Below are 15,569 nucleotides of genomic sequence, written 5' to 3' on the forward strand. Positions count from 1 at the left end.
CTTCCCTACTTTATCCGGCCCGCCTTCGAGTGGTTTTCCAGTCACGGACCCACTTCTTTGATACCCCAGAGGAGGTTTTCAGATGGACCGATAAGACGGTAAGGGTCCGCCACATGCCCAACCGCGCTTGAATCCGGGCTCGTCACGGGGCTCATCACAGGAGCGAGGCGACCAGAATGTCCGGAGCAAGCGGCACAGAAGATCTAGGTTGCGGAAGCGCTCCTCCTCTCGCAGTGGGACACGGGATGGGACACATGCCGACTCTGACCACTCCGGAAAGGAACATTGACGGACGCTGGGGCGTGAGATTATCTGCTGGTGTCCTGGGCCTCTGCTGGGGGTGATCGGAGGGCTGCACTCTGCTGATCGGACAGCCGGGGACTGAGTATATGATGACTGTTCGCTTTGCATATCCATGATTGTTTGGTGCTGCGGGGTGGGGTTCGGGGTGCTTATGTGCAGGGGCTTCTTGTCTCCTACGTGGGAGGGAGTTGGCGGGGGGGTTCGTCTTGGTTGAGTGGGTAGTTGGGATCCATTGGTATGGTTGGCCTTGGGCGCTCTGTTTTGGGCCCGATGTTACCCATGCCACGACAGATACTTCAGCGTTCTATGAGGTATAGGGGTGGGTGGAGGAGGGAGGGGATTGGGGGTTGAGGGGGGTGTTCTGGGGGGGAATGGGTGGGGGGGCGGGAGGGGTTGGTGGGGGATGCACGTGATTTCTGCTGCTCCATTTCTGATTGTGTTGTCTACTCTGGCCTGTTGCTGGTTTCCCTGGTCTGGTGTTCCCTGGGACTATGGCTGATGCATCAACTCCGGGACTCCCTAGGGCGTCCATGCGTATCTTGAGTTGGAATGTCAGGGGGATGCTGGATAAAATTAAGCGGGGGGCAATTCTGCGATGTGGGAAGAGGGAGGCAGCGGATGTCCTACTGCTACAAGAGACACATATGATGGGGCCGAAAGTACTTAGTCTACAACGCTTTGGCTACCACCAAGTCTATCACGCTGGGTTTACCAGGGGCTCCAGGGGGGTCGCCATATTGGTTCACCGCAGGCTGGCCTATGTGCATGAGAGGCAGTGGCTTGACTCGCAGGGTCGATTTGTCTTTGTGAAAGGTATGGTGGGTTCAGAATCTGTTGTGTTTGGGAGTGTGTATGCGCCTCCCCCGTTGCAGTGGTCCTTGGCTGAGAGGCTGTTTGAGGTGTGGGCAGAGATTCCGGAGTCCCTAGCTGTACTGGGAGGGGATTCGAATGATGTGATGGACGTGAGTATGGACCGTCGGAGACCGCAGGAGACACCGACTGTGGTAGCCCCCACCCGGCTGAGTGCGATGGCGGACGGGCTGGGTTGGATTGATGTGTGGCGACACTTGCATGCTAAGGTTCGTGAGTATACCTACGTTTCAGCTGTGCATGGCTCCTTCTCGCGACTGGACTGTGTCTTTGTGCCTGGTGCGTTCCTGAGTAGAGTGCGTGGGGCAGATATTTTGCCTATTTATTTAAAATATTTGTATAGCGCAGCATACACCAAACGGTTTCTTGGCGCTTTAGGAGGACATAGGAGGCAAAAGAGTAAAGGAAGAGAATTACTGAGGGAAAGCTTGACTGAACAAAAAAGTTTTCAGGCCCTTACGGAAGAGGGAGTAGTGTTTGATCGCTCGTAGATGATCGGGGAGGGAGTTCCAAAAGGTGGGGGCCAAAACTGAGAAATTGGACCCTCCCCACTTTTTCCTCTTATAGCGAGGTACCTGTAGAAGGGATTGGGAAGATGATCGGAGCTGTCTGGTGGGGATATATATTCCTTTAACAGGGAGGAGATAAAAACAGGGGCCGTACCCTGGCGTGCCTGGAAAACCATGCAACCGGTTTTAAAGAGTAAACGTTGCCGAACAGGCAACCAGTGTAGCGCCTTCAGTAGTGGTGTAGAATGATGGAAGCGGGGGAGGCCGTACACCAGCCGAGCTGCCTGATTTTGCACAAGCTGAAGTTTACGTAGGCTATAGGCCGGAATGCCATTGTACAGGGCATTTGCATAGTCTAGCCGGGAGATCACAAGGGCCGACATAATCAGCTTAAGTGCCAGAGGGGAAAAAAAACGGGAGACAGTGCGAATAGTACGGAGAATAAGAAAGCAAGAAGAGACAACAGAGCTGATTTGTGAATGAAGGGTAAGGTGATTATTCATTTTAATACCTAGGGTCTTGACTGTAGAAGAGGGAATGGGAGGGGAACCAAAGGAAGAGGGCCAAAAGGAAGAGTTCCAGGGACTGGAAGAGCCACCAGTGAGGACCAGCTCGGTTTTGTCCGGGTTCAACTTCAAATGGTTGTGGCTCATCCAGTCCCTGATGAAAATCATAATAGTTTGAAAATTAGAGATAGCGTGAGAAGAAGAGGAAAGATTGAAAACGAGCTGGAGGTCATCTGCATAGTTGTATACAGTGACCTCCAGCTGCTGAAGTGAAAAGATAAGAGGGTTGATATAGAGGTTGAACAGAAGAGGAGAGAGAGAGGAACCCTGGGGGACACCACAAGTGATCTTAAGTGAAGTTGCCGTGAACTCCCCCAGCCGGACCGCCTGGGTGCGATCCCGCAGGAAGGACGAGAGCCAGACTAGTGCTGAGCCCCCGATTCCCGCCGCTCTGATACGTGAAAGCAAGATGGAATGGTCCACCGTATCAAAAGCGGCGGAAAGATCGAGGAGCACCAGGGCCTGATGTTTATTTTGGTCCAAGCCCTCCCTGAGGTTGTTCAGGACCGACACCACGACGGACTCGGTAGAGTGCTTAGGCCGAAAACCCGCTTGACAGGACGCCAAACCCCCGGTTGCCTCCACATGGGTACTAAGTGCCGAGGCAACATGGCGCTCAAGCACCTTGCCCAGGTAGGGCAGCAAGGAGATGGGCCGGTAATTAATTGGGGTGGATGGATCGGCGCCTGGTTTCTTCAAAATAGGCACAATAGTGGCCGATTTGAGAGCTGGAATCACAACCCCTTGTGCAAGGGAACTGTTGAGGAAGGTGATCGGGGGCTGAGTGCAGACGGAATAAATTCGTTGGAGAATGCGGGCCGGACAGATATCGGCTGGGGAACCTGACTTTACTTTAAGGAGTGTTTCTAGAAACACTTTTCCGTGAAAGGGGGGATCGAGAGTAGACAAGGTTGAATGGTGGGAGGAAGGGGGTCAACATAAGTAGCAGAAGGGGGAGGGATATTGGTCTTGATATTGGAGATTTTGTCCAGGAAATAGTGATTCAGAGAGTCACACAGGGATTGAGTAGGAAGAGGTTTAGAAATGATCCTCTCTGAAAAGGCTAAATCATGGACGATGGTAAAAATTTCTCTCGATTGGTTCTCTGCTGCTAGAATTTTGGATGAGAAATGGGCAGTTTCAGCTCCTAAGATAGCTTTTTTGTACTCCTGCAATAATGTGAGGTAGCAAGTTTTCTGCAGGGGACAATATTCCCTTCTCCATAATCTCTCAGCACGCCGGGGGGGACAGCTTTTTTTCCTTTAGGTCTTCATTAAACCACCGATTCGCCTCCTTTGGTCTTTTGGTTGATATCCGGCGTAGGGGGGCTATTGAGTTACAGCCTCCCGCAAGCCAGGTATCAATCCCAGTAGCTTGTGATGAGGAGGGTAGGCCCGCCAGGTCAGGTGAGGAAATTAAAAGGGAGGATGATAATGAGGTAAGATCGACACGATTCCAGTTCCGTGCCCAGATGTTTTTTGCCAGCGGAACCTTAGCAGCGGGGTTAAGGTGGAGAGAGAAAAAAATAAAGGCATGGTCAGACCATGGGCATGGGGACACTAATATGGAAGAAATAGAATGGTTAAGGGACCAGACTTGGTCTAACACGTGTCCGTGTACATGTGTGGGAACTTGGATGTGGGGGATAAAATTCAATGATTGAAGCAGTTCTGTAAATTGCTTAGAAGCTGGGCATTCAGAGGAATCATTGGGCCAGTAGTTAAAATCACCTAGTACTAGGACAGAAGCATGATTGACCGCCAACGTGGCCAGTAGATCCTGAAAAGCTGATATAAACAGGGGAGTAGGCTGGGGTGGTCGATATGTTAACAAGCAGATAGCGGGCTGTCTGACCACTCCCCAGTAGCTGTAGATGTTGAGTTGCACAGGAAGAGACAACCATTTAGGTGGCGGATGTCCTCATGGCATCTGCAGCAGGCTGATTATGTACACCATATGCGGGGGGCGATCGCCCACTATTGGCAAGAGAACCTTGGGGCGGACGTGGACGTGACGGTGGTCTGGGAGGCCATAAAGCCCACATTGCGGGGGGTTGACATCGTGTGGTGTGCGGCGGCCCGTCGCCGACGCAAGGAAGCCACAGTTGCTGCCGCAGCGCGCGTGGAGGTTCTTGAGCGGCGGTGTCAAGGAGGGGGGGACGATGTAGCGGTGCGGCTACTCTTGCAGGCACAGCAGTCATATGCGTCTGTGTTGCTGGACGAGGCCCGGCAGGCGTGGCTGGCCACACGAAGTAGGGTTTACCAATGGGGGGACAAGTCCTGCACTATGCTCCATAGGCTGTGTCAGCGCACACTGCAGCCACTGACGCTGCCGGGGCTCACAGATGATGCCGGGGTTACATTGACGGATCCGGTGGAGTTGCGGCTAGCTTTGCTCGATATTACGCAGGGCAATATGCGCCGCGGGACTGTCTTCCAGCCGCAGAGGTCGATACATTTATTGCTGATTTACCCCCGAAAACCGTCTCTGACGACGCGCGCGCGGCGTTGGACCTCCCTCTTACAGTGGAGGAATTGGGCGATGCGCTGGGTCAGCTCAACCCTGGGAAAGCTCCTGGGCCGAGTGGCTTCCCCTGCGAGTTTTATAAGAAATTCCACCTCCAATTAGGGTCCCACTACAGGGCCGTGCTGGAAGCGGCGCGGGAGCAGGGGCGATTGCCGGCTGACTGGCGCCACGCTGAAGTGGTGGTGTTTCAGAAACCGGGTAGGCCGCCGGACCGCCATGAGTCCTACCGCCCTATCTCTTTGCTTAACATTGAAGCTAAGCTGCTGGCAAAGGCGTTGGCGAACCGCCTTCTCCCCTATGTGGCGGATCTGGTGCACCCAGACCAGGCGGGCTTTATGCCGCACAGGGCAACGCAACATAATATTCGGCGGGCACAGACGGCGGTGGACGCGATGGGGGCCACGGGAGAGAGAGCGGCCCTACTGTTGGCGGATATCGATAGGGCATTTGACTCCGTGAGCTGGACCTACCTGTTTGCGCTCCTGCCCCACCTTAACCTGGGCCCGGTCTTTATTTCCTATCTCAAGCTTCTATACACCGACATTATGGCGTCCGTGCGAGTCTCGGGAGCGGTCTCTGAGAGGTTCCCAATCGGTCGGGGGACCCGCCAGGGTTGCCCGCTGTCTCCGTACCTATTTGCGCTGGCTATGGAGCCCCTGGCCTCCTGGGAACGAATCGATGCACAGATGCGGGGCTTTCGGTGGGGCGGGGGACTCACGGACAGGATCGCACTCTATGCGGATGACGTCCTCTTTTTCCTCACGGACTTGGATAGATCGGGCCCTCGGTGTTGGAAATTATGCGCGTCTTTGGCGAGGTGTTGGGTCTTTATCTTAACCCTCGTAAGTCCACCCTGTGGGTATTGGGCGACGGGGCGTATGCGGGCTCCTGGGCGTCGGCTTTGCAAGTAGCAGATGGAGACTTGCTGTATCTTGGCGTGTTCCTGTCTGAGTCTATGGCGATCTCTTGGGAGCGTAACGTGCTGCCGGTGTGGGAAAAGGTCCAGTCGGACATTAAAACGTGGTCCCGAATGCCTTTACCATATATGGCAGGTCCGCGATCTTTAAAATGGTTGCACTCCCGCGCCTTCTATATCAACTGCAGAACCATCCGCACCTGGTCGCACCCCAGTGGTTCCGACAAGTTAATTCCGTGTTGGGACGCTTCTTGTGGGTGGGAGGTGCGGCCAGAGTGGCATTGCGTACCTGCTTTCTGTCCACTTACTGTGGTGGCCTTGCGACATCCGACGTGCTGTCGTACTACCAAGCCTCCCACCTGTTAGTATTGAATGACTGGTGGTATGGAGATAGGGGGGATCCGGCTTATGCTTTAGAGCGCTCGTTGATGGGAACTAACACGTTGCATACGCTCTTGTACTCAGCCAAACTGAGGAGGCGGTTGCCTCGTGCCACGCAAGTGGTTTTCGTGATATGGCGACAGGTGCTGCGCCGCATGGGCTGGTGGGGCAGATTGACGGCGGAGACTCCTCTGTGGAGCAATGGGCGGCTCCCCGCTTTGGCCGCGCTGGCAGGATTTAGCGGATGGGATTCTATAGGGATCTCTTCGCTGGGAGATGTTGTGTCCGGAGTAGTCCTCAAATCGTTTCAGGAGCTGAGAGACGAGTTTCATATGCCCAATACCCAATTTTTCAAATACCTGCAGTTCCGCCATGCGCTTGAGCCCAGCTTGGTGGGTCTTGAGTCGCTAACGGAGTTCAGCCCCCTGGAAGCGAAAGTCTTCATGGGGGGTCTCGGAGATAAGAAGGTGTCACGTATTTACCAAACCCTAGTCACCCATTGTTCCTCTACTCTAAGCCCATTGAAGGCAGCCTGGGAGGGGGACGTTGGATCCCTGGATGAGGACGACTGGAGAGAGGCCTTGGAGTCCCCGCGTGGGACCGCTATCGCAGTGCGTCTCAGGCTGGTCCAATTTAAATATTTGCATAGGGCCTATTACACGAGGGAGCGACTGTGGAAGGCAGGCTTGATTGGATCCCCGGAGTGTTTGCGATGTGGAGCTGAGATGGGTACCCTGTTGCATACTGTATGGTCGTGTGTGGGCCTGACCGGTTTCTGGAGGGGTGTATGGGGCTGCCTGTCGGAGGTGCTGGGGTGGGATCTTCCCCGTACCCCTAGACTGGGCCTGTTACATGTATTGGAGGGCGTGGGGGGAATACCTACAAGCGCCATCTTTTATTGTTAGGTCTTATCGTGGCGAAACGAGATCTGGCGCAAGCATGGAAGAGTGATCGTGCCCCCCCGTTGAATGCGTGGAAAGCAGGGATGTACTATTTTATGGGGCTAGAGCGCCCTGTGTTTGACGCCAAAGGATGCCCCCGGAAACATTACAAAATTTGGAAGCGGTGGGCGGAGTATCGGGGTCTGACTCTGGTACCTCCAATGGACCCTGATGATGGTCTAGATGTGGAAGATGGAGTATAGGCCCGAGGGAACACGAGTTTCCTGGCTGGACGCTAACATTCTTGGAGGCTTATTGGGATCACGTGCACAGGGTTAGGGAGGGATAAGGGGTGGGTAGGTGGGTCAGGGGGTGGATGTGGGAGGGGGTTTGGTTATGTGGGGGTGTTTCTTTGATTGGTTTTTTTTTGCATTACTCATATCAATGTTGACATTTGGCAGGCCCTCCTGACTGTGGAGAACTGCATACTTGCCTTACATGATCAATCAAAATAACAATTTGTTGTGAAAAAAAAAAAAGAACTTTCAAAGAACAAGCAACTGACCTTTTTTATCACCTGGAAAAAACGTATCTGGTTTCACCATGGAATGAACTTTGGATTGTGTTTGGAATATTTTTTCTTCTACTTTGGTTAGCTCTGGGAATAACTCTGGGTATGCTGATAAATGGTAGATATGTAAAAATGGACACAACAATTAAACAAGTGAACTTACTTCTGAAGCCACACAAATCATCCCATTGTGAACAAAGAGATTTGTCAGCAGTGAACATCACAGCCGTTCCTATACCTGATGGTATAGCTTGGGACAAAACAGAATATGACATTTTTGGCCCATCGGAGCTGTTGAAGATTCCACACTTATTCAAGATTTCATTAAGTGACTTTATTACCTCTAGTACCTTTTCTGATGATTGGTACTTCGAGACTGTTAATAATATGATGTCTGATCTAGAGATGTCTGCAGTATTCACAAATCATGAATATTTAGAGGGTTCATCAGACTATGATCAAATGTATTGTTATAACCATTGTGGTCATCATTTCTTGCACAAATCTGCAATGCCTAGAAATGTATATATGTATAACCAATGGGAACATTGTCCTACACCTCCAAAGGGTAGCTCCAAAAACGTTTGCGAATAAGTTTCCATATTTTTCAGGGTTCAATGTATCCAATCCAGAATCATTTTATTTTAGAAATGTGAACAGAACAGGAATGAAAAGTATGTTAATTAATACAAAACAGATTTATTCTGCAGCCTTTTATGCCCAACTGTATAGACAGGGTTTCGGCTTTGGGAAAGACAACATTGAGACAAAAACTGTTTGTGGTTCAAAAGATTGGCAAGTGCAGGGAGTAGAAGCTTTGTTTAGAGCATGTATCATCCCTGAGTAAATTATGTTTTTGAATGATAAGTCCAACAAAGGTCTTGCTTTGGGTTAGTCAAGATCAAGGACATGAACACACCGACCATACCTATACCTGAAATTCATAGCACTACACGGGGGGAGGTCGACGTACATAATATTTTGCATCACAACAGATCAGATCCAGATTGGAAGAAATGGTTGCTCTGGCCCATAGACACAAACAACTGTCAAGATCGATTCCTGAACAAAACTCAAGGTTTCAAAGTCAATAGGCTGGACCCAAGATATGTTCAAAAACAGCATCCTGTGGTAATAACAACATACAGTGTAGGGAAGCAATGCCTTGATTGGCTACAGAGCTACACTACAGGATGTAAAGCAACACTTATCTTTACTTAAAGATTGCGCTGACCAAAGGGAATTATTGCTAGGACCAAGAAAACCGCGTCAAAAAGTTTCATATATGCCGGTATAAATGCTGCATATAACGAAATATGGAAGATTACGCAAGCAGAGACTACAGAACTAATATGAAAAATTGATTGAAATCTCTCTCTGTAGTAGACTATGGGTTAACAACTCTGTCGTCCAGGATATATTCATTGGACAGCATTGTGTCTTCTGCCATAGACATCATGGAACAAGTCATGGTCATGTTGCAACATGGTCAGTGTCAGCTACGTTCTATCATGCTAGTAGGTTGGACGCTTCAAAACTTGCGTTCAGGCTATGTGCCTTGGCGTTTAATCAATACTATTTCACTGTTTTCAGAATTCAATCTCACTGATAAACAGATCAAACAGGCACAAAGCGGAGCAGACTATACGGTTCTGAGCATTGAAAAACTGGAAAGATTACCATTCACAGTGTCAGAAAAACCAGCTACTGAATGGATAATACAAGGAACAATCACTGTGCCGGTTACAATTTTCCATTTTCAGTATTGCCTAAAACACATACAAGCAGGCGAATATGAAAGGTTGGGTAAAGAATACATCAAGACATCCTGGGATTTACCATACACACACAGATGTTGGAGTGGGGGGCGTAAAGTGTTTCTTAGCGGTTCAAACTGTGAAAACGCTCTAAGCAGTTCTCTCCTTTGCCAGGGTATTCATTTACATGGGGCCTGTGATGGTACCTCTAACAACTTATCCTGTCCCCTGCAAGGTTTACCAGCTACAGTGATTGATCCAATTTTTGGACAACTTTCAAATGGAAGTTACCTCATGTTGAACGATCACAGCTACTGTGGCATGTTTCCAGGTATTCCATATCCAGTGACTGTTTCATCCAGGGTCATTTGCTGAATGCAAGTAATGTCTCCACAAACTAAGACAACCAAGGAGTCGCCTTTATGGCCTTCACTGAACATCTCTTCTGTACGAATTGATACTCTGAGCAGAATGAAAGCCATTCTTTTGCAAAAAACTGTGCCATTGACCTCGGCCAAAGAGACCTATGATCTACAAGTCGAGATATATGCCCTTTTGAATGCAAACTGCCCTATAGATTTCTCAGAAATGTTAGGTTGTATCTTAAAAATGTCTGATACGAGCGGTATTGAACATGTATTTAAAACCGTGTTTTCCGGACTGTTAGCACCTTTTCAAGTAGTCCTCGGAATCATTCCAAACTTTGTGCACTCTGTGTTTGGTGGATTGCCCCTCCTTTTGGGACTTGTTGCAGGGATACTATTTTTGCTCCTACTGCTACGATATGGCAAGCCAAATCACCAGCAACACCCAATTCACCGTGGAGAGAGCTCTGCCGGAGGTGAAGTGTCGTGAGCGCATTGTTCAAATTTTGGGTTTACCTCGTGTACGAAAATTAAATACCACATGGTTTCTGTCATTCAGACCAATCTGGCAAGATTACATCTTACCTGTTCTACGCTGCCTGCTTTGCGGTGAAGAATGCGTGCTAGACATCTGTCTAACACTCCCATCAGTCATACCAACGGATGTTGATACTCAGCTGGACCCTGTAACGGCCCATGCTCTGTGTTGTCCCCAGCGGCTACCAATTCTGATGACGGCATTCATTGAGATCTCACAGATGTAAATTGCAACTGCTGAGGTACGAGAGGAATCAACAGGCGCGCAGGTAACATCTGATTCCAACATTGCTGATGCGACCTATGCTGAAGGCGAAGCTTCTCATCTATATGCTGTTAATCTTCTAAACGAGGTAATCCAACTTTCACCTACAATGGTAGACAACTTTTTGTCTATGGACATAGAAGATTTCAACGTTTCTCCAAGCCCTAACACTGACTTTTGATTTTGTCACACAGTGTACTAAGTGAACTCTGATTTTGACCATCATTTTTTAAAACAAGGTACTAACTTTGGAATTTTTTCCTATGATTAATTTTTTCAAAATTTGAATTTTTTCATTTTTTGCCACAAAGTAATCTGCCTATAGCAGAACTATTCATAGAGAACAAGAATTCTTTGAATACTTCCAAGAGACAATATTTGACCTTGTCCACAAACAAACAATTTTATATAATCTGACATGAAATGGTTTTGGCCCTTTTTCTTCTGTATTTACGAGCCATTTCATAAATGCATATTTTCGTGATTCATTCAGTTAGGTATTCAAATGTAAACATATGCTTGGAATGAAACATTGCTTTAATGTGTACAGCACCAATGCATTTTCATGCTTACAACTAGTTTTGATGCATTTTTTACAATGTATTTGAAACATGCTTTTAGCATTTCGTGTGTAGATATATTTTAGATATGTTATCATGTTTAGGATCTAAGAAATGTCATTCATACGAAAGTGGAGTGGGTGTTGTGTGTCGAATTAGATATAGTATATAGATTTCCCGATATATGCTCTTATATAGGTACAATTCACATTGCCCTTATTTAGGCATAGTTCATGCTAACCAAATACAGGCATGGTCAACTACATCCGATCCTCTTCATCACAACGAGTTCTTGAAAAACCAGACTCTTAAGCCTTTAGGACTTACCCTTGCCTGGATATTAATTTCTCCAAGAACTCATTTATTATGCATGAACATCTATTCCTTAGGGGTTCGTTCATGACGTTCATATGCCCGACTTATATGTCAATACAGGCATTCCTAAATACCTCAAAGATATATATATACCGTCACTTGCTATGGCAAGGCACGGTGCGGTTCGGCTACCTACGTGCACGACGCGGCTCGCCACAGCAAATCCCAAAGGAAGTCATCTCCCCAACTGAAGCACTGACCAGACGCTATCATCCTCCTCACCGAGAATCCAGCTCCAGTTTTTCTGATTCCCCTTGCGGGGTGTTAGAGATCAAGTCCCGGGAAAGAGATACCAACCTCTCTCATTCTAAGGTAAGGAGCTGATTAGAACCTAGAGAAACTTTTGGTCATTCTTGGCACAAATAAACTAAACTAGACTATAGCTAAAACAGCACCTACTTCTTCCCTCGTGCTAGACTTAGGTTAGGTACACTGGGGAAGGATTATTTCAGAAGCACCAGTTGAGTATTGTAGCCTGTGTTATTTATGTATGTATTTTTATATATGTCATAGCTACAGACCATGCTATTACAGTATTATTTTATATTACTGTTTACGCTGTACGCATTATACTTCGCATTCTGTCTTACGGTTGTAGCAGTTCTTATCTCTTGCATGAGAAAAAAGACTGTTCAATAAACCCTTTTATTGAAACGCCCGTCTCTCTATTTCTGTGCAATTCTGTAGAAACGAAGCATGCATGATTGACTAAGTGAAACTGTAATCTATTGTTTCCACAACTCTGAAGATATTGTTCCGAATCTAAGGGAAACAAAGTTGTCAAATGTCAAATCTATAGTGTATATTATTCCAATGCGCAGAGCCTATCAGGGATATAGGAACTACACTACAAATGAAGTTCAAAGTTTCGCTCTATTGTGTATCATGCAGTCATTCTTAATAATTTTTGTATATTACAGTCACACATAATCAACTCAAATCCCATTTCTATCACAGCTTGATTACGGGAATGTCCTTTGCCAGGAATGCCTGAGTGAACTATGATACATTAATAGAGGGTACAAAGCCGCATGGTCTGGGTGATTTGTAAACTCATCCCACAGCATTGGGTATCTCCGAAGAAAGAGTGTACCCACTTATTGCAGGTCGAGCCAGGTGAAGTTCAAAGTGTCATTTATACACCATAAAACCCTGCCAATTCCCTTCCACGGGTCCAGGCTAGGGAATCTATTCCAGGGACCTAGAAAGGGTTTGCTTTAAACAAACAATAATTACTGCTTATGGAATATTAACTTCGAACTGTGTCTGGGAAGCTCTTTTCACCTTTAACCTTGAAATTTAAGGTTAAAGGTCTTGGGGCAGTGAATTTGTTTTCTAATCCCTGTGTCCAGGAAGAGGCAAATGTGGACCATTGAGGTGTTGTGCCTAAATATCAGATAGCATGGGATAACTCATGAAAATATACCAAATAAATGCTCAGTCTATATACTCACATTTCTACTCTTTGTAAATAAACCTAATAATACATTATTCTGTAATATGTTTTATTTTCTATGAAAGTGTTCTCAAAAGTGCTCAAAAACGTTGAAAAACTAAATTCAATGTGAGTGGCAATAACATTGGAATAAGAAGAGGGTCCCAAAAATATAAAGAAAATTAATTGCATCATCAATTAATAATATTTTTTTTTCAACAACTTTATTTATTAGTTTTTATTGCCCAACTGGTCAGTTGTACAGACATCGTTAATTAACTATTAATGACTTTTGATCATTTATGTTATGCTTTTTGCTACATCAATAAAGAGATGCTGGTCTGTATATACAGATTAATATGAATACATATTTTCAATGATTCATGAATTGACACACCCAGCATTTCTAGGTGTTCCACTGAATCAATGCATTAGATTATTCAGAGCAGACCACTACCCAGTTTTAGGTCTCGCCTAGCAATGCAGCGCACGCGCTGCTCGCTTGCGACACTATTGTCTTCGGTTTTGCTTCGGAATCGGGGTGGGAGCTCCACCTATGCTTTCCATTAGCACTCGTGAAAAATCCTTGCTTTTGATTGCAAGGGAGGCATGTTTGTTCCCTCCCTGTCTCCTGTTTGCTGTGCCTGCCCCGACAGGAGATGTGCACGCGTGCAGCGTCTCTTTTGCTCACGGCGGACTCGACAGGGCTTCAGTAATTGGGTGTAATATGTGTGCGCAGCCTACGTAAACCAGCTTTGCTCCGCCCGAGTTGCAGTGGAGGAGTCATGTCTCTGCGGCAGCTCTGGAGCAAATGTCTGTACACACTGAACATGCTGCTGCAGCGGAAGAAATACCATGCAGCACTTGCTGTGATTAAGGGGTACTGCAACGGAGCAGTGAAAGAACAGAGGGAGTGGAGAGCAAAGGGCCGAGCAAGTCGCTATCCTTTTCCCGCTGCTTCAGCACTGAACTTTATACCCCTTGCAACAGTGCTGTGTGTTTCAGCACCGCACTGTACCCCAGCGCTGCATTCAATATCGATTACAATTTGATCCTTTCAGTTTGTTCTGCGCCTTCCCAACTACCTCACCCAACACTACACATCTGCCTGTCCTGGGCACAACTCCCTCGCTCAACACTGCACACACCTCCTGACACAGCAATGCATTCTCGCTAGAATTGAGCACAGCACCCGGTTTTCTGCCCCAGAGCTCCCACTTTAGTCTGCACATCTTCCAGGTGCGCACTGTCTCCGTCACAGAAAGTACTTTGTTTTGGGAATTTCTGCCCTATTGTTGCATTTACCTCCAGGTTGTGTCCCTAATCGGGCCCTGTCTAGGACGCACCCCAGCACTGTTTCCAGTCCTGCATTCATTGCATTGCACCCAGGTGGCACGAGCCGCTCAATCAAGTCCCCTGGGAAGAAAAAGAAAACAGTTGCGAGAGGGAATAAAGTGAAACGTTCTCTACTTAATTGATGCATGCTGACAATCACATCTGTCCATACGCCATTTCATGTACTGCTTCGCGGGTCACACGCTAGGAATGCTAAGCGGCCTTCCCGTCTGTGAAGGGCAACTGATTCCAACTGCGGAATGAGCCGGCCATTCACAGACACAACACTCGCTCCACTGGAGAACAGCCCAGACAGACACATCTGTGGACACCTGTAGAATAGAAGAAAAGAGAAACAGTTGTGGGCTGTGGGGAGAATAGACGGGGATTACAGAATACCAGTGTTTTACACAAGCACACATGCCAGGGGATAGAGAACAAGGAATGCTGACTCATGCAGAAAGCGAGGTGCGGGAGGGAGAGGGGGTGCAGAAGAATGACAACATTCTGTGGTTTCTGGTGAGCAGTGATGCTGTAACGTACAAGGAGTTGTGTGTATGTGTGTGTGGGTTGCTCACATGGTGGGCTATAGTGCCCGTAGGAGCTGGAGTGAGCTAGCACTAGGAAGGACTGAATCCCAAAGCCCGGAAATTTGGAGCACCAATGATTTTTTTTTCTTAGTTCCGATTATTTAATACGTCAGGACCACATGCTGATGGTGGCATTGGCGACTTGGAAGGGATTCGCGGCAGAGCGAATATCTGATTTTTTATAAAATATATATTTGTACTAAACCTGTTTTCCACCAGTTAACAAACAAGTGTGCATTCCGGCAGCAAATTCAGTAAAATGTTAGAGAAATTTGCTGGCAAAAACACTTTGTCACCCGTTTTCTTAACATTTGCTGCAAATGATATATATATAAAAAATAAATAAACAAAATCAAGCACTATCCCAGTAAAACAATATTAATGCTTTATAAAGCACGGTCAGAAGACGAAAGTGATATTTACATGTAAATCCAATACTTAATTGCTTTATCTTTAACATTGGGAATAAGGAATACAATGAATTCCAGTGCAGCCATGTAGTTTGCATTGCACTTGGGGCCTCTAGATAAAGAAAACAGCAGTCGTAAACCCTGCACTGTGCCACATTTGTGCACTATGTACTAAGCATATTTTAGGAGTCTGCAAAGTTTTATTACAATTACTGATTCCAAAAATGAGTTTAGAAATGGATTACAAATGGTAGTTTAGAAGGGGCATATTGTGGCAGGCCCTTCCAGAATGCGATATCCATCTATATGTATTAATGGTTTACAACCGCAGTAGCAGTCACAAGCCAGAGAAAAGTTGCCGACCCCCCAAGCTAGTGCGGTAACTAATTCTCAAAAGAGATGGTGTTCCCTTTGGAC

The 15,569-nt window shown here is 47.2% G+C and overlaps 1 protein-coding gene across 3 annotated transcripts in view; it reads left to right on the forward strand.

Moving 5' to 3' along the window:
- LOC144829492 (A-kinase anchor protein 17B-like) overlaps positions 1–15,569 on the forward strand; it is an 810,983-nt gene that overhangs the window by 710,651 nt on the left and 84,763 nt on the right. The gene's annotated exons all lie outside the window — the stretch shown is intronic.

This window comes from Lissotriton helveticus, chromosome 4_1 (assembly GCF_964261635.1).
Source record: "Lissotriton helveticus chromosome 4_1, aLisHel1.1, whole genome shotgun sequence".
Taxonomy (NCBI): Eukaryota; Metazoa; Chordata; class Amphibia; order Caudata; family Salamandridae; genus Lissotriton; species Lissotriton helveticus.